The following is a 23,738-nucleotide window of genomic DNA, read 5'->3' as shown; positions in this document are numbered from 1 at the left end:
TTTCGTCCTGATCACATGGCACTATGCCAGGGGAAGAGACTATGGTGAGAATGTGACACAAATTTTCCTAACAGCTTTGATGTGGCTGGTTTTGTGTTCACCTGTCATGCAGAAGCCTCTTAAATGATTCTTGGATTTCTTATAAAGGGAATTGGTCCATGTATTGTTGTTGAATAGTGTCTCTGTGGGAGGAAGGAGAATCTGGGGCTTCCTATTCCAGCATCCTTATGCTATCACTCATTGTTATAAATTTTGAAATGCCATTAATTTGATTCATAGCATTGGAAGAGACACATTTGTATCTTTTAACTTATTCTGTATAAATTCTTAGAATTATAGGATAGCATGAAATAAAAACTAATTAAAGGAATATGTTACCTCCTTTAGAACAGATCAAGGAAATGAAAAAATTTTAAATATTTTCTAAGTAAACATTCCCATGGCTGGTACCATGTTTAGCTTTTCATGCCCTGCTTCTTAGCTGTTTGAAATATATACAAAGTAAAATCACAGCTGCCTTTCTGAGTCGGCACACAAAATTCTCAATCTAACCCTATGTCCATTTTTAAACCTGAAAATCACCTTCCCATTTTTATATACAAATATTTTAAGTTAGTTCAAGATATATTTATATCCCATTTCAGAGGGAGAAAAAATGTTCTAGATTATTGCTCTGTGTTGTAGAGATTTAGGTTTGCGGGACAAAATGACAAGATTTCTTGGTCTGATTATGGTCTAAGTAGATTAAAAAACAAAGATGAGTCACAGAATTTTACCCTCATGAAGTTATATTTGAATTAATGAATTATCACATCTGAGCACCTTGTTGATTGTTTATCGTTCAAGTTATTGAGCCATTTGAAGTGGTGTAGGTGGTGAATAAAGTACCTGATTACATGAGTTTTGTATCTTATATGATTAGGACAAAATTTTTTTTTATCTATCTCTGGTTTACCTTCAACTCTACCATAGTGCTCTTTACTATAATACATATGTAGATAGGAAAGTGTGGAAATGGCAGATAATTTTCTGATTTTGACCTGACTCCATAAAACTGGACCAGATAACTTAAAACACATTGTACTTATATTTCATATATATAATATGCATAAGTATAATTATATATAATATACATATGATGCAATTACATATAATATTTTATTACACAATTATATAGAATTTATATATATATCAAGGAATTTTGTAGAGCCATAGTATTGAAGTTGCACAAAGTCCTCTACCTAGGGATTTGGCCCATATGCTTGAATAGTCTGTAGCATTTTTCATTTTATTTCTTCTTTTAGCAGAATCCATTGAACATTGACATCTGGCCAAGCAGATAAACTTAACATGTCCACATGAACAATGATGAAATAAGCAACAGATTCATGACCAGTGTTTGCGCTTACTAGTCTGTTTGTGTATTCATGGACATTATCAAGTGAACAATGTAGAAGAACAAGGCTTTGCACTGCATTTGCATTGAATTTGCTAAAGACATCTGTTATTTTAAGCAGTGTTTAAAAAGAAAGGTAATCATAAACTGCCTGTAGCATTTGCATTAAAAATATTGATATTAGCTAACAGATATTAAGTACTTCTTATGATATAGTTATTATTTCAAGTGCTTTATTTTATTGACCCAATTGCTTCTCACACAAACTAAATGAAAGATGATTATGATACCAAATTCACAGATATGGAAATTGGAGCACAGGAGCATAACCACACAGATAGACATGGTGGCATCAGAATTGAACTTAGGCGGTTTTGTTCCAGAGCTGGTGCTCTTAAATCTTAATAAATGTGTATCATAAGACAGTCTTTACTTCAGACTATACTACAAAGCTACAGTAATTAAGACAGTCTGGTACTGGCATAAAAACAGAAAGATAGATCAGTGGATCAGGATAGAAAGCCCAGAGATAAACCCACGCACATATGGCCAACTTATCTTTGATAAAGGAGCCAGGAATGTACAGTGGAGAAAGGACAGCCTCTTCAATAAGTGGTGCTGGGAAAACTGGACAGGGACATGTAAAAGTTTGAGATTAGATCATTCCCTAGCACCATACACAAAAATAAGCTCAAAATGGATTAAAGACTTAAATGTAAGGCCAGAAACTATCCAACTCTTAGAGGAAAACATAGGTAGAACACTCTATGACATAAATCACAGCAAGATCCTTTTGGACCCACCTCCTAGAGAAATGGAAATAAAAACAAAGATAAACAAATGGGACCTAATGAAACTTCAAAGCTTTTGCACAGCAAAGGAAACCATAAAGAAGACCAAAAGACAACCCTCAGAATGGGAGAAAATATTTGCAAATGAAGCAACTGACAAAGGATTAATCTCCAAAATTTATAAACAGCTCATGCAGCTCAATAGCAAAAAAACAGACAACCCAATCCAAAAATGGGCAGAAGACTTAAATAGGCATTTCTCCAAAGAAGATATACAGACTGCCAACAAACACATGAAAGAATGCTCAACATCATTAATCATTAGAGAAATGCAAATCAAAACTACAATGAGATATCATCTCACACCAGTCAGAATGGCCATCATCAAGAAATCTAGAAACAATAAATGCTGGAGAGGGTGTGGAGAAAAGGGAACACTCTTGCACTGCTGGTGGGAATGTGAATTGGTACAGCCACTATGGAGAACGGTATGGAGGTTCCTTAAAAAACTACAAATAGAACTACCATATGACCCAGCAATCCCACTACTGGGAATATACCCTGAGAAAACCATAATTCAAAAAGAGACATGTACCAAAATGTTCATTGCAGCTCTATTCACAATAGCCCGGAGCTGGAAACAACCTAAGTGTCCATCGTCGGATGAATGGATAAAGAAGATGTGGCACATATATACAATGGAATATTACTCAGCCATAAAAAGAAACGAAACTGAGCTATTTGTAATGAGGTGGATAGACCTAGAGTCTGTCATACAGAGTGAAGTTAGTCAGAAAGAGAAAGACAAATACCGTATGCTAACACATATATACGGAATTTAAAAAAAAAATGTCATGAAGAACCTAGGGGCAAAACGGGAATAAAGACACAGACCTACTTGAGAATGGACTTGAGGATATGGGGAGGGGGAAGGGTAAGCTGTGACAAAGCGAAAGAGAGGCATGGACATATATACACTACCAAACGTAAGGTAGATAGATAGTGGGAAGCAGCCGCAGAGCACAGGGAGATCAGCTCGGTGCTTTGTGACCGCCGGGAGGGGTGGGATGGGGAGGGTGGGAGGGAGGGAGATGCATGAGGGAAGGGATGTGGGAACAGATGTATATGTATGACTGATTCACTTTGTTATAAAGCAGAAATTAATTAAAAAAATAAATAAATAAACTTTACTTTAAAAAAAAAAGACAGTCTTTAAGAGGTTCTAAATTATATTTATAAATTCATATATAATATATACATATGTACTAGCTATCTATGAGTGTGTATATGCATGTGTAAGGCTACTAATTTATTTAAAGAATATTGAAAAATATATATAATTCCTTATAATAGGAGGATATAACAAGTTTGATCATTTAATGTTAGTGCTTGGTATTATTAAATGTTTGTGGTTCAGAAGAGTCTTTATTCCTTCTGAGTAAACAATGAAGAGTGGAACTCTAATTTATTACAACAAGAAGCAAATAATATATTGATTGAGAAATAACTGAGAGCTTTTGCTCATCTTCATTATTCACCTCAGAATATTATTTGTTTACCATGCTCTCATATATACCAGAATGTACTTCTCTCAAATTATATTTATTTTCTTTGTGATGATAGTAAACATCACAGTATTTTGAATTTTTACACATATTTCAACAATATTCTTCCTCTCAAGGTTTCTCATCAAATGTTGTTTTACATATATGTGTATGCATATACGTACATAGGTGTGTGGTTATGTGCATATATATGTATATATATGTATGTGTGTATGTGTACATTTAATGTTTCTAATTATAAGGCCATTGAAAAACCTTTTGCATCTTAGCAATATTAAATTATCACCCTATTAAACAATTATTATTATTTATTTTTCAGGAGATGGCTCTTGAATCTTTTAGCAACACTCTCTTTCCAGTTTTTGAACTGCAGTGCTTCATTGTTATCAACCTAGTATTTACATTTAACCAATCATGTCCTTTAAATGAACTGAGTGAGCATCATTCAGTAAGGTATACTAGTACCATGCATGGCTGTGTGTCAATACAAATGCAAGGATTTGACTTCTCTTAAAAATGAATTAATTAGTAAAAGAAAGTGTGATAATCACCAGTGCTGTCTACCAAATGTATCCCATTACTCAATTTCTGGCCACATGGTAGACCCACTTTGCTGCCCCATGCTCAAGTGACTTGTTTTGGTCAGTGAAATATGACAGTGACATGTAACATTTCAGTGAGGAAGCCTGAAGAGCAAGTGCATGATAGGCCCCTTTATCTTTTCCCTGCTAAACTGATCATGAGAGTACAGATGGTGCTTCTCTTAGCTGGGTTCCCTGTGGAGGTATAGTAAGCTGAGACCCCCTGCCAACTTACATTTGACATGTACCATGTATAAGAAATAAACTTTTTTTTTGTTTTTAAGTTGGAGCAGGGGTTGTTTTTTACTGCAGTATAATCTTGCCCATCCTAATGGCAGTGAAGTTTTTCAAAGAGTACGGTGCTCCTATAATAAAACCCCTAAAATACCTTAGGTACAAGGCAATAAAGAGCTAAGAAATTACTGGAAAATGAAAGGAAGGAGATTCATATTATGCAGTGGAAAAATATTTGGTAAAACTCTCAACTCCAATGACAAAAAAATTAGGTCAGTTGCCTAATGAATCTGTAGCCCCATGGGAAGAAAAGAAACAATAAAAATGTTAGTAGTAAGTGTTGGTTGCTGCTGGTTGGGGTGTTACTAAGACATAGGTGAGCTCCCAAAATAACTGGATGACTTGCAAGCAAGAATGAAAAAGCATAGAGAAAATCTTCAAATTTAAGGACTTGTAGGGTTGAAAAAGGCAAGTGATTCTCAAACCCAAACAGTAATAGAAATGTTTAAGAAATGCTTTGAGCAAAAAAGGGCTGATTGAAACTCAGAATTGCATGAAGGATCCAATCAAGAGTTGCTCATCGCACAAATTGTTGAAACATGGGAATGGAACAGATTACCTCAGAGTAAATATCTGAGCCTCACAATGAAGACTGCAGTACCAAGAAATGCCTTTCAGTCAAACAAAATGTCTTAGGAAAAGAATAATGTCATATTCTCACGGTACCAGCAATTAAGTCCAGAAGGATAAGCACAGGGTCTAAAAATCAAAGAAGATTACAAAATATGTAAATCAGACCATTATGTTGTACACCTTAAAACTTCTACAGTGATATATGTCAATTATTTCTCAATGAAAATGGAAAACATCAAAGAACAATAGCAAATGGAAAGGTTTTGCTTATCAAAGAACTGAGGGTGTGACTGTTGGCACATGGACCTTTCTGAAATCAAACAGTAAGAAGCTGGCCAAGTTCTTGAGACAGTCTTGAATAAAAAAGACTAACTGTTTGTGATTTAAAATCACACTTGGTTCTTGAACTTTATATGAATAAGAAGAAGACTAAAAACCAAAAAAATTGAATAGGGAGAGCATATTCTCCAATGCCCAATTCTCTAAGGCAAAGGAGAACAGAAAGGGAAGGATCTCTTGGGCAGAACCAATGGCTCCAGAGAACAGTGGCTTAGGGAGCAGAAATGGAGCCTAATAGAGGAATATTATGCACCGATTGTGTAGAAGCTCTTTCTATAATCTGCCCAATAAGATTTCAGAACTGAAATACACAAGTGATTACTGCATACCCTCCCATTCTTCTATGTTTTAAATAGGAATATTTATTGTACACAACCTATCCCTGTTCCATCAGTGTATATTGGTTAAGTGTGGGGCAGATAACCTTCTCTTTGGCCATAAGTTTTCAAATCAAGAGGAGACAAATCAGAACCTGACGTAGACTACTACACATCATCTGCTGTAGTAGAAATTACTGATCATCAATTGGACTTTAAGTTTTATTGGACTAGACAGAACTTATATATTGTTTCTCAAGGAAAGAGTAAATAAATCCATTTGGCCGGTAGGATGCAGAGAAATTGGTAATGTGGAAAGAAGGAAGATTGTAGTAGTCATCTGTGAAGTTCATCAAATATTTCCTGCAGGTACATGGTAGGGTTAAACTTTATTTCCTCATTGAACTTAGGTATGGCCATGTAATTTGCTTTACAAGCAAAATGTAGGTGGAAGTGATATATGCCATTTCTGGGCAAAATACTTAAGAATAAGTGTATGATTCTGCACATATTCTTAGAGGTGATGATGAGCTATGATGAGCTATGATGAAATGAAGAGTCTTTCAACCTGGTTTGCTGAATGCGTACAATGAGCAAAACCTCCAGATGACCCACATTGGCCACAAAACATATGCAAGAACTAAAATTTGTTACATTAAATCATGAAGATTTGTGGGTTGTTACTGCAGCATAACCTAGATAAAATGACTAAGAAAGTGCATAAGAAGTATGTTGAACGAACCCCATTAAAATAATCAAGGCCATACAGAAAAAGTTTTTTTTAACACGTCAACAATAAAAATAGGGAACACCAAAACACTAGAAACTTGGGGAGACCTTCAAGATGGCAGAGGAGTAAGACGTGGAGATGACCTTCCTCCCCACAAATACATCAGAAATACATCTACAAGTGGGTCAACTCCTATGGAACACCAACTGAATGTTGGCAAAAGACCTCAGACCTCCCAAAAGGCAAGAAACACCCCACGTACCTGGGTAGAACAAAAGGATACAGAAAAAACAGAGACAAAAGAATAGGGACAGGACCGCCCCGCCTGGGAGGGAGCTGTGAAGGAGGAAAAGTTTCCACACACTAGGAAGCCCCTTCCCTGGTGGGGATGGGGAGTGGTGGTGGCGAAGCTTTGGAGCCACGGAGGAGAGCACAGCAACAGGGGTGCAGAGGGCAAAGTTGAGAGATTCCCACACAGAGGATCGCTGCTGACCAGCACTCACCAGCCTGAGAGGCTTCTCTGCTCACCCGCTGGGGCGGGCGGGGGCTCGGAGCTGAGGCTTGGGCTTCAGAGGTCAGATCCCAGGGAGGGGACTGGGGTTGGCTGCGTGAACACAGCCTGAAGGGGGCTAGTGAGCCACAGCCAGGTGGGAGGGAGTCTGAGAAAAAGTCTGGAACTGCCTAAGAGGCAAGAGACCATTGTTTTGGGGTGTGCAAAGAGAGGGAATTTACAGCACCGCCTAAACGAGCTCCAGAGACGGGTGTGAGCTGCGGCTATCAGCACAGACATCAGAGATGGGCATGAAATACTAAGGCTGCTGCTGCAGCCACCAAGAAGCCTGTGTGCAAGCACAGGTCACTCTCCACACCTCCTCTCCCGGGAGCCTGTGTAGCCTGCCACTGCCAGGGTCCCGTGATCCAGGGACAACTTCCCCGGGAGAACACATGGCGCGCCTCAGGCTGGTGCAACGTCACGCCAGCCTCTGCCACCGCAGGCTCGCCCTGCACTCCGTACCCTTCCCTCCGCCCGGCCTGAGTGAGCCAGAGCCCCCTAATCAGCCACTCCTTTAACCCAGTCTTGTCTGAGCGAAGACCAGATGCCCTCAGGCGACCTACAGGCAGAGGCGGGGCCAAATCCAAAGCTGAACCCCAGGAGCTGTGTGAACAAAGAAGAGAAAGGGAAATCTCTCCCAGTAGCATCAGGAGCAGTGGATTAAATCTCCACAATCAACTTGATGTACCCTGCATCTGTGGAATACCTGAACAGACAACGAATCATCCCAAAATTGAGGTGGTAGACTTTGGGAGCAACTGTAGACTTGGGGTTTGCTGTCTGTGACTGACTGGTTTCTGGTTTTATGTTTATCTTAGTTTAGTATTTAGAGTTTATTATCCTTGGTAGATTTGTTTATTGACTTGGTTGCTCTCTTCCTTTTTTCTTTCATATAGAGATATATACATTTTTTTCCTTTTTCTCTTAATGTGAGTGTGTATGTGTATGCTTCTTTGTGTGATTTTGTCTGTAGAGCTCTGCTTTTACCATTTGTGCTAGAGTTCTGTGTGTCTTTTTTTTTAATATAGTTTTTAGTGCTTGTTATCATTGGTGGATTTGTTTTTCAGTTTGGTTGCTCTCTTCATTCTTTCTTTCTTTTTTATTACTTTTTAATTTTTAATAATTTAAAAATTTTTTTAAATAACTTTATTTATTTCCTTCCTTCCTTCCTTCCTTCCTTCCTTCCTTCTTTCTTCCTTCCTCTCTCTCTCTCTCTCTCTCCCTCCCTCCCCCTCCCCCCCCCCTCTTTCTCTCTTTCTTTTTCTTTCTCCCGCCTCTGAGGTTGGAGAGCCGAGTTCAGGACATTAATCCACCAGAGATCTCCCAGCTCCACAAAATATCAAACAGCGAAAGCTCTCCCAGAGATCTCCATCTCAACGCTAAGACCCAGCTCCACTCAATGACCAGCAAGCTACAGTGCTGGACACCCTATGCCAAACAACTAGCAAGACAGGAACACAACCCCATCCATTAGCAGAGAGGCTGCCTAAAATCATAATAAGGTCACAGGCACCCCCAAACACCCCACCAGATGCGGTCCTGCCCACTAGAAAGACAATATCAAGCCTCATCCACCAGAACAAAGGCAACAGTTCCCTCCACGAGGAAGCCTACACAACCCACTGAACTAACCATAGCCACTGGGGGCAGACACCAAAAACGAGAACTACGAACCTGCAGCCTGTGAAAAGGAGACCCCAAACACAGTAAGTTAAGCAAAATGAGAACAGAGAGAAACACAGCAGATGAAGGAGCAAGGTAAAAACACACCAGACAAAAAAATGAAGAGGGAAGAGGCAGTCTACCTGAAAAGGAATTCAGAGTAATGATAGTAAAGATGATCCAAAATCTTGGAAATAGAATGGAGAAAATACAAGAAACTTTTAACAAGGGCCTAGAAGAACTAAAGAGCAAACAAAAAATGATGAACAACACAAAACATGAAACTAAAAATTCTCTAGAAGGAATCAATAGCAGAATAACTGAGGCAGAAGAACGGATAAGTGACCTGGAAGATAAAAGAGTGGAAATAACTACTGCAGAGCAGAATAAAGAAAAAAGAATGAAAAGAATTGAGGAGAGTCTTAGAGAACTCTGGGACAACATTAAATGCACCAACATTCGAATTATAGGGGTGCCAAAAGAAGAAGAGAAAAAAAAAAGGGACTGAGAAAATATTTGAAGAGACTATAGTTGAAAACTTCCCTAATATGGGAGAGGAAATAGTCAATCAAGTCCACGAAGCACAGATAGTCCCATACAGGATAAATCCAAGGAGAATCATGCCAACCCAGAGATTAATAAAACTATCAAAAATTAAATACAAAGAAAAATATTAAAAACAGCAAGGGAAAAACAACAAATAACATACAAGGGAATCCCCATAAGGTTAACTGCTGATCTTTCAGCAGAAGCTCTGCAAGCCAGAAGGGAGTGGCAGGACATATTTAAAGTGATGAAAGGGAAAAACCTACAACCAAGATTACTCTACCCAGCAAGGATCTCATTCAGATTCGACAGAGAAATTAAAACGTTTACAGACAAGCCAAAGCTAAGAGAATGAAGCACCACCAAACCAGCTTTACAACAAATGCTAAAGGAACTTCTCTAGGCAGGAAACACAAGAGAAGGAAAAGACCTACAATAACAAACCCAAAACAATTAAGAAAATGGTAATAGGAACATACATATCGATAATTACCTTAAATGTAAATAGATTAAATGCTCCCACCAAAAGACACAGACTGGCTGAATGGATACAAAAACAAGACCCATATATATGCTGTCTACAAGAGAGCACTTCAGACCTAGGGACACATACAGACTGAAAGTGAGGGGATGGAAAAAGATATTCCATGCAAATGGAAATCAAAAGAAAGCTGGAGTAGCAATTCTCATATCAGACAAAATAGACTTTAAAATAAAGACTATTACAAGAGACAAAAAGGACACTACATAATGATCAAGGGATTAACCCAAGAAGAAGATATAACAATTGTAAATATTTATGCACCCAACATAGGAGCACCTCAATACATAAGGCAAATGCTAACAGCCATAAAAGGGGAAATCGACAGTAACACACTCATAGTAGGGGACTTTAACACCCCACGTTCACCAGTGGACAGATCATCCAAAATGAAAATAAATAAGGAAACACAAGCTTTAAATGATACATTAAACAAGATTGACATAATTGATATTTATCGGGCATTCCATCCCAAAACAACAGAATATACTTTCGTCTCAAGTGCTCATGGAACATTCTCCAGGATAGATCATACCTTGGGTCACAAAACAAGCCTTGGTAAGTTTAAGAAGATTGAAGTCATATCAAGTATCTTTTCTGACCATAATGCTTTGAGACTAGATATCAATTACAGGAAAAAATCTATAAAAAATATAAACACATAGAGGCTAAACAATATACTACTTAATAAACAAGAGATAACTGAAGAAATCAAAGAGGAAATCAAAAAAATACCTAGAAACAAATGACAGTGAAAACACGACGTCCCAAAACCTATCGGATGCAGCAAAAGCAGTTCTAAGAAGGAAGTTTATAGCAATACAATCTTACCTCAAGAAGCAAGAAATATCTCAAATAAATAAACTAACCTTACACTGAAAGCAATTAGAGAAAGAAGAACAAAAAACCCCCAAAGTGAGCAAAAGGAAAGAAATCATAAAAATCAGATCAGAAATAAATGAAAAAGAAATGAAGGAAACAATAGCAAAGATCAAAATAACTAAAAGCTAGTTCTTTGAGAAGATAAACAAAATTGATAAACCATCAGCCAGACTCATCAAGAATAAAAGGGAGAAACTCAAATCAACAGAATTAGAAATGAAAAAGGAGAAGTAACAACTTACACTGCAGAAATACAAAGGATCATGAGAGATTACTACAAGCAACTATATGTCAAGAAATGGACAATCTGGAAGAAATGGACAAATTCTTAGAAAAACACAACCTTCCAAGACTGAACCAGGAAGAAATAGAAAATATAAAAAGACCAATCACAAGCACTGAAATTGAGACTGTGATTAAACATCTTCCAATAAACAAAAGCCCAGGACCAGATGGCTTCACAGGCGAATTCTATCAAACATTTAGAGACGAGCTAACACCGATCCTTCTCAAACTCGAGGGAGGAACACTCCCAAACCCATTCTACAAGGTCACCATCACCCTGATACCAAAACCAGACAAAGATGTCCCAAAGAAAGAAAACTACAGGCCAATATCACTGATGAACACAGATGCAAAAATCCTCAACAAAATACTAGCAAACAGACTCCAACAGCACATAAAAAGGATCATACACCATGATCAAGTCGGGTTTATCCCAGGAATGCAAGGATTCCTTAATATATGCAAATCAATCAATGTGATAAACCATATTAACAAATTGAAGGAGAAAACCATATGATCACCTAAATAGATGCAGAAAAAGCTTTTGACAAAATTCAACACCCATTTATGATAAAAACCCTCCAGAAAGCAGGCATAGAGGGAATTTACCTCAACATAATAAAGGCCATATATGACGAACCCACAGCCAACATTGTTCTCAATGGTGAAAAACTGAAAGCATTTCCTCTAAGATCAGGAACAAGACAAGGTTGTCCACTCTCACCACTATCATTCAACATAGTTTTGGAAGTTTTAGCCACAGCAATCAGAGAAGAAAAAGAAATAAAAGGAATGCAAATCAGAAAAGAAGAAGTAAAGCTGTCACTGTTTGCAGATGACATGATACTATACATAGAGAATCCTAAAGATGCTACCAGAAAACTACAAGAGCTAATCAATGAATTTGGTAAAATAGCAGGATACAAAATTAATGCACAGAAATCTCTGGCATTCCTATATGCTAATGATGAAAAATCTGAAAGAGAAATTAAGGAAACACTCCCATTTACCATTGTAACAAAAAGAATATAATACCTAGGAATAAACCTACCTAAGGAGACAAAAGACCTGTATGTAGAAAACTATAAGACACTGATGAAAGCAATTAAAGATGATACAAACAGATGGAGAGATATATCATGTTCTTGGATTGGAAGAAGCAACATTGTGAAAATGACTATACCCTCCAAAGCAATCTACAGTTTCAATGCTATCCCTATGAAACTACCAATGGCACTGTTCACAGAATTAGAACAAAATATTTCACAATTTGTATGGAAACACAAAGGACCCCAAATAGCCAAAGCAATCTTGAGAAAGAAAAATGGAGCTGGAGGAATCAAGCTCCCTGACTTCAGACTATACTACATAGCTACAGTAATCAAGACAGTCTGGTACTGGCACAAAAACAGAAATATAGATCAATGGAACAGGATAGAAAGCCCAGAGATAAACCCATGCACATATGGTCACCTTATTTTTGATAAAGGAGGCAAGAATATACAACGGAGAAAAGAAAGCCTCTCCAATAAGTGGTGCTGGGAAAACCTGACAGCTACATGTAAAGGAATGAAATTAGAACACTCCCTAACACCATACACAAAAGTAAACTCAAAATGGATTAAAGACCTAAATGTAAGGCCAGAAACTATCAAACTCTTAGAGGAAAACATAGGCAGAACACTGTATGACATATACCACAGCAAGATCCTTTTCGACCCTCTTCCTAGAGAAATGGTAATAAAAATAAACATATGGGACCTAATGCAACTTAAAAGCATTTGCACAGCAAAGGAAACCATAAACCAGATGAAAAGACAACCCTCAGAATGGGAGAAAATATTTGCAAACAAAGCAACTGACAAAGGATTCATCTCCAAAATTTACAAGCAGCTCATGCAGCTCAATATCAAGAAAACAAACAACCCAATCCAAAGATGGGCAGAAGACCTAAATGGACATTTCTCCAAAGAAGATATACAGATTGCCAACAAACACATGAAAGGATTCTCAACATCATTAATCATTAGAGAAATACAAATCAAATCTACAGTGAGGTATCACTTCATACTAGTCAGAATGGCCATCATCAAAAAAATCTACAAACTATAAATGCTGGAGAAGGTGTGGAGAAAAGGGAACCCTCTTGCACTGTTGGTGGGAATGTAAATTGGTACAGCCACTATGGAGAACAGTATGGAGGTTCCTTAAAAATCTAAAAATTGAACTACCATATGACCTAGGAATCCCACTACTGGGCATATACCCTGAGAAAACCATAATTCAAAAGGAGTCATGGACCACAATGTTCATTGTAGCACTATTTACAATAGCCAGGACATGGAAGCAACCTAAGTGTCCATCGACAGATGAATGGGTAAAGAAGATGTGGCACATATATACAATGGGATATTACTCAGCCATAAAAAGGAATTAAATTGAGTTATTTGTAGTGAGGTGGATGGACACAGAAACTGTCATACAGAGTGAAGTATGTCAGAAAGAGAAAAGTAAATAACGTATGCTAACATATATATATGGAATGTAAAGAAAAAAACGGTTATGAAAAACATAGGGGCAAGACAGGAATAAAGATGCAGATGTAGAGAATGGACTTGAGGACACGGGGAGGGGGAAGGGTAAGCTGGGTCAAAGTGAGAGAGTGGCATGGAGTTATATATACTACCAAATGTAAAACAGATAGCTAGTGGGAAGCAGCCGCATGGCACAGGGAGATCAGCTCGGTGCTTTGTGACCACCTAGAGGGGTGGGATAGAGAGGGTGGGAGGGAGGTGCAAGAGGGAGGAGATATGGGTATATATCTATATGTATAGCTGATTCACTTTGTTATAAAGCAGAAACTAACACACCATTGTAAAGCAGTTATACTCCAATTAAGATGTTAAAAAAAAAAGAAAGAACACTAGAAACTTCAAAAGACTTATGAAAAACAATCTCCAAAGAAATGCATTTCCTTGATTTCATAATGCCAAAAACAGCAGAGGGACTGAGGAATAGAAGTCATTATATCCACACTCACATTGCCTTATGCAAGGGGTGTAGGCCAAAGACAAGGATAAGCCATACAGTACTCGAGGGGTCCACATCCATTTTCCATCTATGTGCTTGGGAATAGGCCTTGGTCCTGAAGTCCACAAAAAGTGCAGAACCAATAACGGGAGGCTTATTTTAAAGTTATGGTTGGTACATTCAGCTGTACTAGGGAAAGACAATGGATATTGCCTACCCAGATTTCTCTATGCACAATATATGGAAAAGGAATTCTTATCACAATGGTTGAGCTAGTAGCTAAAAATGCTTGCAATCTAGCTCTCACATTATCATATAATGTTAGATCACTAACCTGATCAAGGAATGAGAAATTTAATTATAAACTCATAGTTTTAAGTATATATAGGTGGATGGATAGCTGCATGGATGGATGGATAGACAGGTAGGTAGGTAGGTAGGGAGATAGATACATATTTAATAGATAAATATAGACATAAATAGATATATACATAGATATATGACTTAATAATATCTACTGAGAGAACCCAGAAGCAATAAGATTCTCGAGAACTGGGTTAACAGTAAGCATATTTAAGGTAGCAGCAATGAGCACACCTAGGGCTACATCTTGCTTCTTAAATACCATTGTTCACTAAAAGGAGCAAGGATTCCTTGGCTGAATGGCTGATTGCAAGGGAAGGTACAAGATGAGCTTGGAACATTCTGCTGTGCCATAAAGTAAGGGACTGCTTAGAGAATTGATAGGAACACGTCAAAAGGACATAGGCAACAACTTGAAGGTGCTTACACTAGCCAAACTGAGGGGCATTCTGGAAAATATATGGTTTATACTCCTCAAAATTGTCAACATTTTTGAGACCGTTGGAGGAGGTCATCAAGAGAATGTGATCGCCAGTTGACCTGAAAGCTGAACCCGGGCAACTGGAGGCCCCTCACCCCCTCCCCTGTCCTAGGAATATGTATGTTTCACCCACTGTTTCCACAGTGGGAGCCATTTTCAAGGATGTAAGCTTAAAAGAGCAATGTGCTGTTGAGACCATCTGGACAGTATACATGACTGAACCCTGTTAAGGACTCTATTTAGACTTTTAAGATTCTGGTGGGCAGGTGTGGCGTTCTAGTCATCTTGCAGTGCCTAAGACAAGCCTTGTGGACAAGTGCCCTTGCTGCTTAAACCTGCCACCTACCAATCTGGAGTGGTTGCCTCTTTCTTCTATCTCTCTTTGCCCTCCATGTATGGGGGCCAGTTTCAGATTTTACCCAGGAACCTCCCAAGTTTTCGAACCAACAGAGATAGAGCAATTATATTGTAATCCTGGATTGGATTCTACACCAGATTTGATCTTCTGTAATGGACACTAAGAGTTAATTGGCATAATTTGTTTAAAGTTTTTTTCATATTAATGTTAGTATCTTGACTGTGATAAATGTACTACAGTTATGTAAAAGAATATTTTTATTTTTGGGAAAACACACTGTATGTATTTAAAAGCATTATAACTGCAACTGACTCTCAAATGTCTCAAAGTTTGAGAAAAAATACAATTGACCCTTGAACAACGTGGGTTTGAATTGTGAGGGTCTACTTACATGTGGATATTTTTCAATAGTAAATACTGTAATACTAAATTGTCTGTGGTTGGTTGAATCTGGGGATATGTAGAAACTATAAATTATCTGCAGATTAACCCCCACATTGTTCAAGGGTCAACTGTATGTAGATATATAGATACACACATATATAGATACAGGCTTACAGATAAACAGAGAATAACAAAACCAATGTGGTAAAAATGTAACATTTGGGAGAGCTTTACACTATTTTTGCTCTAAGCCTGAAATTATACAACAAAAAGAAAAGGAAAGAAAAGAAAATGCAAAGGTCAAAATTTTCTTTCATGCCCTCATTTTACTTGAGTGCCATTTTTTTTTTTTTTTTTTGCGGTACGCGGGCCTCTCACCGCTGTGGCCTCTCCCGCTGCGGAGCACAGGCTCCGGACGCACAGGCCCAGCGGCCACAGCCCACGGACCCAGCTGCTCCGCGGCATGCGGGATCCTCCCAGATCGGGGCACGAACCCCCGTCCCCTGCATCGGCAGGCAGACTCCCAACCACTGCGCCACCAGGGAAGCCCTCCTTGTATTCTTTACTTCTTTAACCAATTTCTTACTGGATGCCTTCATTCTAATTTCCCATAGGCAACTCATTCAGAAAATGTTCAAAGCTGTATGTTATTTTTCTCTTGAAACCCAACTGCTGCTTCTGCATTTCTATACTTACTAATTGCATCAGTCACCCCAACCAAAAACATGGTAGCATCCTAAATCATATTCGCCAAGTTATATACTGAAAACACACTAATCTCTCTTGTCTCCATTCAAACTGACATTCATTCATTCAACAAATATTTATTTTCTATGTATTCAGCACTGGGATTAGAGCAGTGAACAAGATGTATGTAGCTCAGTTTTGGTTAAGTTTGTTTTCTAATGGGAAAAGCAGACAATTAAATGTAAGTCCTCTTTACCACTTAAAGAAAGTTGTATTACCAAGTATTACTAAGTAGCATACAGATTCAGTATAGAAAATCTGAAAAAAGAGAAATTAAATCACCGCTATCCCACTGCCATCATATATTGGGACATTTACTGCCACTAGTGTGATCACTTTAAAAAGCATCTGTGATCATGACTTACCACTCCTCTGCTTAACATTCCTCAGTAGCCCTCCAGTGGCCATCGGACAGCCTCCCAACACCTTGATAAGGCTTCATACCCTGGCCTTTGCTTACCCAAAGGTTCCTTTCGCTTCTTTGTCCTACTCTCACTCCCCCAGTCTTCCTCAATTTTTTTCTAGAGCCATCTTGAATAACTTGACTTTGCCACAGTGCTATAGTATACTCCTTCCTACTCTGCTGGGACACCACTGGACCTGTGCATACTTCTACAATGCAAATATCACCCAATTGCTGATTTTTATTTATCTCTTTCTTTATCGAGCTCCTGAAGTTAGAAAGGACTTATTGATCATTAATTTACCAGTACTTACCATACTTGATGTATATATAGTAGATGTCCACAAATATTTACTGAAATAATTAAATCAAAGCACGGTCGTATGTATTAGCCCTTAAAGTATAGAATAAACAAACAAAATGTATTTTGAATTTTTAGAATTTAGTCACTGCAAGTTGTTATTAGCAATAATTACATTGCTTTGAGGGACAAATGTAATTACTGATGTCCAATGTCATCATAATTTAAACATAGTTATTGAACATCTGAAAAAACACTTCCCCCATAAATACAGCATCCCGAATAGAACACTGCCTTCTCCAAAAATGTACTTTTATTCAGCTTTGTAATTCTTACTAATTTGACATTCTATTTATTTTTTCAGAAAAACCAAACTCAGTAAATGCATAAATCAATATATTAATTAACTGTGTTTTTAAACTCTCTGCTTTGACCAATGTACTTGAAGTTTGACCCTAGGCCAAGACAATTTTGAAGGTGAGGTAGGTTTCTGGTGTTCTTTGGGAATAAGTATTTACTTTTTGAAACTAAGAGTTAAAATACAGCACCTTAACACTTTTTAATTTTTCTTTATATAGTAGAATATAAAAACCCCACTGATGGAATCACTTCTAAGGAGGAAGGAGGAATACAGACCATAATACCTTTGTTATGTTTTGAAATGAAAACAAGATGTTGATGGTCTGCTCATGCCTTTCCTTCCTGTAAGTACTTGGGAATAAAAAAACAAACTTTTTTTTGCCTTTCTCATTTGATAGGTGCATATTAAAATTACTGTTATTCGTTGCACCCTTTCCCGAATAAATCGCCCTTTTAAAAATATTGTTATTTACAAAATTTAAACATTTTATTCACCTGTAGAGGTGTCTGTAAATGGAATCCAGTGTGACAGTTTCTGTAGTTGGTAAATTTTGAAAAATTAAGTGTTTTTGCTGAATGTACAAAGAAAAGAATTTACAGTAAGAGCAAAAACTTATAAAAGTCAAAACAGAAAGGCAAAGAGAATTGGTTAGAGGTCTTTCTGTCAGTAGGGAAAGGTAAGGAGTATCTGAAATAATATAAGCAAAGGCTTTAGTTTTTATTATTCTGGGTTGTTTATCCTCTTTTATAATTATAGTTCAAGCACAGAAATAGCAAAAAATTATTCAACTATGAAATTTTGGTAGTAAATCATATGGACAACATTTAATTTTATAGCTTATGGGAATTTATGTTAAATGCTTAAGACAGAATATGGCAAAGACTTGGAACTTTTAGTTGAAGTTAGACAATTTGCTTAAAACCGTACAGCAAAATGAATTAAGTAAACTAAACTAAGTTTTATTGTTTAAATATTCTTTTAGCCATTCCAAACTACTTATATTTTCTAGACTCTGTCAACCTCTCATAATCTAGTAAAGGAGAGCAATTTACAAACACCATAATGTGATAAGAGACTGGAAAGAATGGCATAGATTAGTCTGTATGTGTGTGCACTTGCACACTCACATTCCCAAAAGTGCATCTGGGATGGTTTTACAGAGAAGGCAACATTTTATGCGCATGTTAAAGAGCGCATAGCAGTTTGTGAGACAGAGCTTGGCAAGGAGAGGAAGTGTGTTTCACACATGCAAAGATGCTGAGGTATGAATGAGCATGGTATAGTTAGCAACTGGTGAGAAATTTGATATGTATCACTGACCACATTTTATGTTATCTATTACTCTAAAAAGCATGTTTTCCCAATATTATTTCACCATCTGATCCCTTCCTCAAATGCAGTATTTGGAAACCCCATTTGTAAACAAATTATCTCAGATTATCTCAGAAACAGATGCTTTGTTTGATTAGAGTCTACAGATAACTCCCTCCCACCCTCAACCCCCTCAGGTGATCTCTGATGAGATGCAGAGAAATCCCTAGAGATCATCACCCCAGCACAGTTTGAAGTTCATTGCCCTAGGTTGTCTGGACCAATACTATTTGTGTGCAGATTTCTCCCTAGTTTACATGTTTGTCACCTGTAGCTTACACGTTTGTCAAATTCTGAGCTGAGATATCAAACAATTTTTTTCTAATTGCCTGTACATCACTGCAGAGTTTTGCTACGACAGCTATTTGCACCTTAACTAGCTGTGTCAGGCAGAATGGGTGAAGTTATACTGTTATAACAAACAAACCCCAAGTCTCAGTGACTTAAGACAACAAAATTTAGTTTTCACTCATGCTATATGACACAGGGAACTAAAGACTCTGCTCATGGGCTTCCCTGGTGGAGCAGTGGTTGAGAGTCCGCCTGCCGATGCAGGGGACACGGGTTCGTGCCCCGGTCTGGGAAGATCCCACATGCCGCGGAGCGGCTGGGCTCGTGAGCCATGGCCGCTGAGCCTGTGCGTCCGGAGCGTGTGCTCCGCAACGGGAGAGGCCACAACAGTGAGAGGCCCGCGTACCGCAAAAAAAAAAAAAAAAAAAAGACTCTGCTCATTGTAAACACTCAGGAACCTAGACTGATTAAAGCACCTTCTCAACAACTTCTTCCATGATAGTCTTGACAGAGAGAAGAGAATTTGCTTCTTAAATCTGCCACAGAAGAGGCATATTTCATTTCCATTTCATATTTTATTGGCCAGATGAATCCATGAATCTATGCCACACTTAATCAGTGTCAGGGAAATGTAATCCTAACATGTACCTGAAAGTATAGAAATGCTTAGCAAACTGCACTAATGACTTCTACACTACCCATGCCTATTCTTCCTACTGATGAACTTCCTCCTTAATTACAAGCATATTTAATTTATACCTTTATTTGGTATCTGTGTGATTAAAAAGAAGCTCATGGTTCTCTCTCTGAAAGAAGAGCTGCAGAATTTGATAGATGGCTTAAATAAGCAACTTTGCCTTGGCTATGACTTAAAAGCAGTAAGAGTGACCTATGGCAAATGATGGCTGGACAACAGAAAAAGAATGCGGTATAAGCAGAGGGAACATAATATAAGGAACAGAAACTAGAAGGGGAGACAGTCAGTGTAACAGTAGTGTGCATTTTTGTCAGTGATGTACTTTCTAGTCTATCCTATTTAACACCAGGTTATTGAATGCTATATACATTTGGGTTCATGTATTTTAACTATATTTCCCTAACAATGCCTGAAGCTCATCCTTTCAATATTTATTTGAAAATAAAATTGTTAAAAGTTCTGCTGAGAGAATCCTTATTGTATGTGTGCATATGTCTGTCTGTGTGTATACACATGTATATAGTTAAGTAGTAAAGTTAGTCATAAATAAGTGCAGAAAATCATACAATATATATCTGGTGTAAAGCCTGAACTAATTCATTTTTTGGGGGGTTTTGTTTTCTATTTCTTAATGGGATGTTGGTGCTGCCTTAGCCAGAAGGTATTATAGAGCCTTTATCTAGATTGACGTCTCAATCTTCTATTGAGGTCTGTATCTCTCACCTGTTGTAACTTCTATGCTCCACATTTTATCATGCTGTGCTAGTTGCTTTAGGCTATCAGAAATGTTAATTGTGGTAATTTGTCAGTGTCCTTCTGCTTGCAGTTGCTTTCATTTCAGTCCTTAAATCTCTCTTCCTGAATACAGAATTAATCGACTGTACTACTAGGTCAGTCACTGTTACTACTTCTCTTCCTAATTGCTGTTGTGCTCATCTGTATGATATTGGAACTGCCACTGCCACTGTAAACCAAGCACCTCTCCTCTGTTACATCTCTCAATTACTCCTGCCTTTTTACTGCTGCCTTCTTTCTGCTGCAGTAAGGGTATTTTATAGGACTCTTACTTTGGGTTGAAAAGCAGTTTTTTTCCCAAAAGATATTTCCCTTCCCCTTTAAACAGTAAACTTAATAAACACAGAGCACCTATATTGGCAGATACTGTGCTAAATGCTAGGGATTCAGAAATGGATTGAAAACAGTCCTTGTATATATGCTCCCAAGTACCTCTTAGGGGGTCCCAAACCAAAGTATTTAAAGCAGTCAAAGAAATCCCTTAAAAAAGGAGTGGGTTGGGGACTTCCCTGGTGGTCCAGTGGGTACGACTCCGAGCTCCCAATGCAGGGCCGGGTTTGATCCCTGGTCAGGGAGCTAGATCACGCATGCATGCCGCAAATGAGAGTTCACATGCTGTAACTAAGAGTCTGCATGCCGCAACTGAGTCTGCATGCCGCAACTAAAAAGTCCACAGGCCGCAATGAAGATCCTGCGTGCCACAGCTAAGACCCAGCGCAGCCAAAATAAATAAATAATTAAAAAAAAAAAAAAAGAAGTGGGTTGGATGTAAGACAATAATGAGTAACCAGGACTATGGCGAACAAGATTGTTCATAAAGATTGAAGGAAAATAATCAGAGATCTTTCAATTTATGTGTGAGTGAAAATCTTGAATTTGGAATTTTGTGTTGGCAATAGGTCTAAAAATTTTTAAACAGTGTATGCATCCAATAAAACATATCTGTGGATTGGATAAAACCTTAAGACCACCAAAGTTGACTTTTGATGTAAGCCATTTACAATGTGATGGTTTCTTTACTCTTCGGCACTTCCTAAAAATGTTTGCTTATGTGTGATTTACACATTGATCACATAATTCAGATAGCTCTGGGCCTAACTGATAGAAAAGGAGTTAAGAAAATCATTCATTCAAAACCTAAGAAGCAAAAATATGGCTTGGGATCTCAAAGATTGGTAACTTCAACTGAAACTAAGTGTTTACCAGGAGCCCACTGAGGCATCACCCTCTTCTCAGGACCAGGAATTTAGAGAGAGAAGCCAGGCAGCATGGCAATGAAGCAGGAAAGACAGGAGTAATCAAATATACTTAATTTAATTACTCAATTCCTTCCACTAAGCGAACTTCTTGAGTGTGCTCTGCCTTAACAGCACTAGGTTAGGCCCAGGTTTACAAATATTTGCAGATGAAAATCCCTGTATGTCAGCATATTAGGAATGGAGATTCTTCAGCAAGAAGACTTGTTGAGGGAGTGATCTCAGGAGAAAAATTTTAAGGAGAGAGGAAAGCAGAATATGTCAGATGAAGAACCTAGGCAAAGACATGGTTTCATGAGAAGTTTAGCCTCAGCTTGATCCCACGAGGAGTATGAATCTCAACACAGGGGTTTGCCAGTCTACAGACAGGGTAGCGGGGGTAGGCTATTACATCCTAATATCAGTAAGTCATTTGTTAGAGCTGCTGGAAGGGGGGCTATAACCTCCTAGTGTCTTCAGGTGTGATGGCTCCAGTTAGCCAAGAGCAGTCTTCCAGTGAAGAGTAATGAAAGTTAATACCAACACCACAGCTGTGTGCCTGGCTTGGTAGAGGCAATCTGGACAACAATAGAATATGTTGCACCCTGTGTTCAAAGAGATTAGAAATTAGTAGGGGAGACAGCCAAGTATACAAAAAGGCATGAGGAACGCTATAACCGAGATGGTTTTTAAATGCCATAGGAACAGAGGGGAGTAAGGAGTAGGTAAGGGGAGACTGGCAGACTTCATAAAGGACCTAGTAATGAAGCTGATCAGTGAATATGTGTATGAATATTTCAGGTGGAGGAAGTCATTCAGAACAGAAGCAATAACTTGTATAGAGGCCTAAAGGAGTGAGAGAATATTCAGGTCTACCAGGCATTGAAACGAAAATTGTTTCCTGAGGAGCTAAAACTGGAAAAGTTACCATAACTCAAGAGTCTTTATTATTATGCCTAGATATTTGGACTCTTTCTTCAAAGTGGTGTGCAAGCATTAAGCGTTTTAGCCAAAGAAGAGGACTTATACAAATAAAAGAGAGAAATAAATATACTATGTATGTGCCTACACCAGAAGAGATCCAGAACAGAAGCAAAACGCAAGGCTGTAACTCCATGTTTGCAGTGTGGAACGCATCCTTAATCCTCTGGGTGACTGCAGAAGAAGTTGCAGGAGTGAACACAGATAATTATTTTTATTATAGAACCAGTGGGAGGCAGCATCATTTAGTGGAAATTGCATTAATTAGTATATAAGAGAAATATCCCTCTATTTTATCCCCTTCAAATTCTGAAATAATCACGCTTTTTTGGAAAAAAATTCTCCTTAATCTGAAAAATAGATGAAACAGGGCACTTATAATACACAAGGCATATACAGTGATTCCTTTTTCAGCTCATGAAAAAAAAAGATTATTGATCACAAGCATCTTGAAAATATCTTCATGGTATTTGGCTAACTGCCATTCATGCCAGTCAGTTGAAAATAATGGTCTCTAGCAGCACAGTAGCTATACCAAGCTTTCTGTAAGAAGGACAACTTTAAGGAAGGAAATGTTGGTGAAAGCTTATTATGAAATTTAGGGATTGCCAGGGCAAACAATATGTGATTTGATAATTATCAGTATTATTATTAAATTTTAATACATTCCATATTCAGGACAAAGATTTTAATGGTGACTGGTGAATAAAAGAAGGCTTGAGAAAACAACACTGAGGGAAATAATTAAAATTAAAAGCCTGTTAACTTATCTTAAAGGGGATATATATATATCTATATATATCTATATATATATATCTATATATCACAGTTCAGACAGCTTCTTAGCACTGATTTATAGATTAATGGTTGTAATGGTTACTGTGG

The sequence above is a fragment of the Mesoplodon bidens genome, assembly GCF_964165515.1.
Source record: "Mesoplodon bidens genome assembly, chromosome: X".
Lineage (NCBI taxonomy): Eukaryota > Metazoa > Chordata > Mammalia > Artiodactyla > Ziphiidae > Mesoplodon > Mesoplodon bidens.
This window is presented reverse-complemented; position numbering follows the sequence as displayed.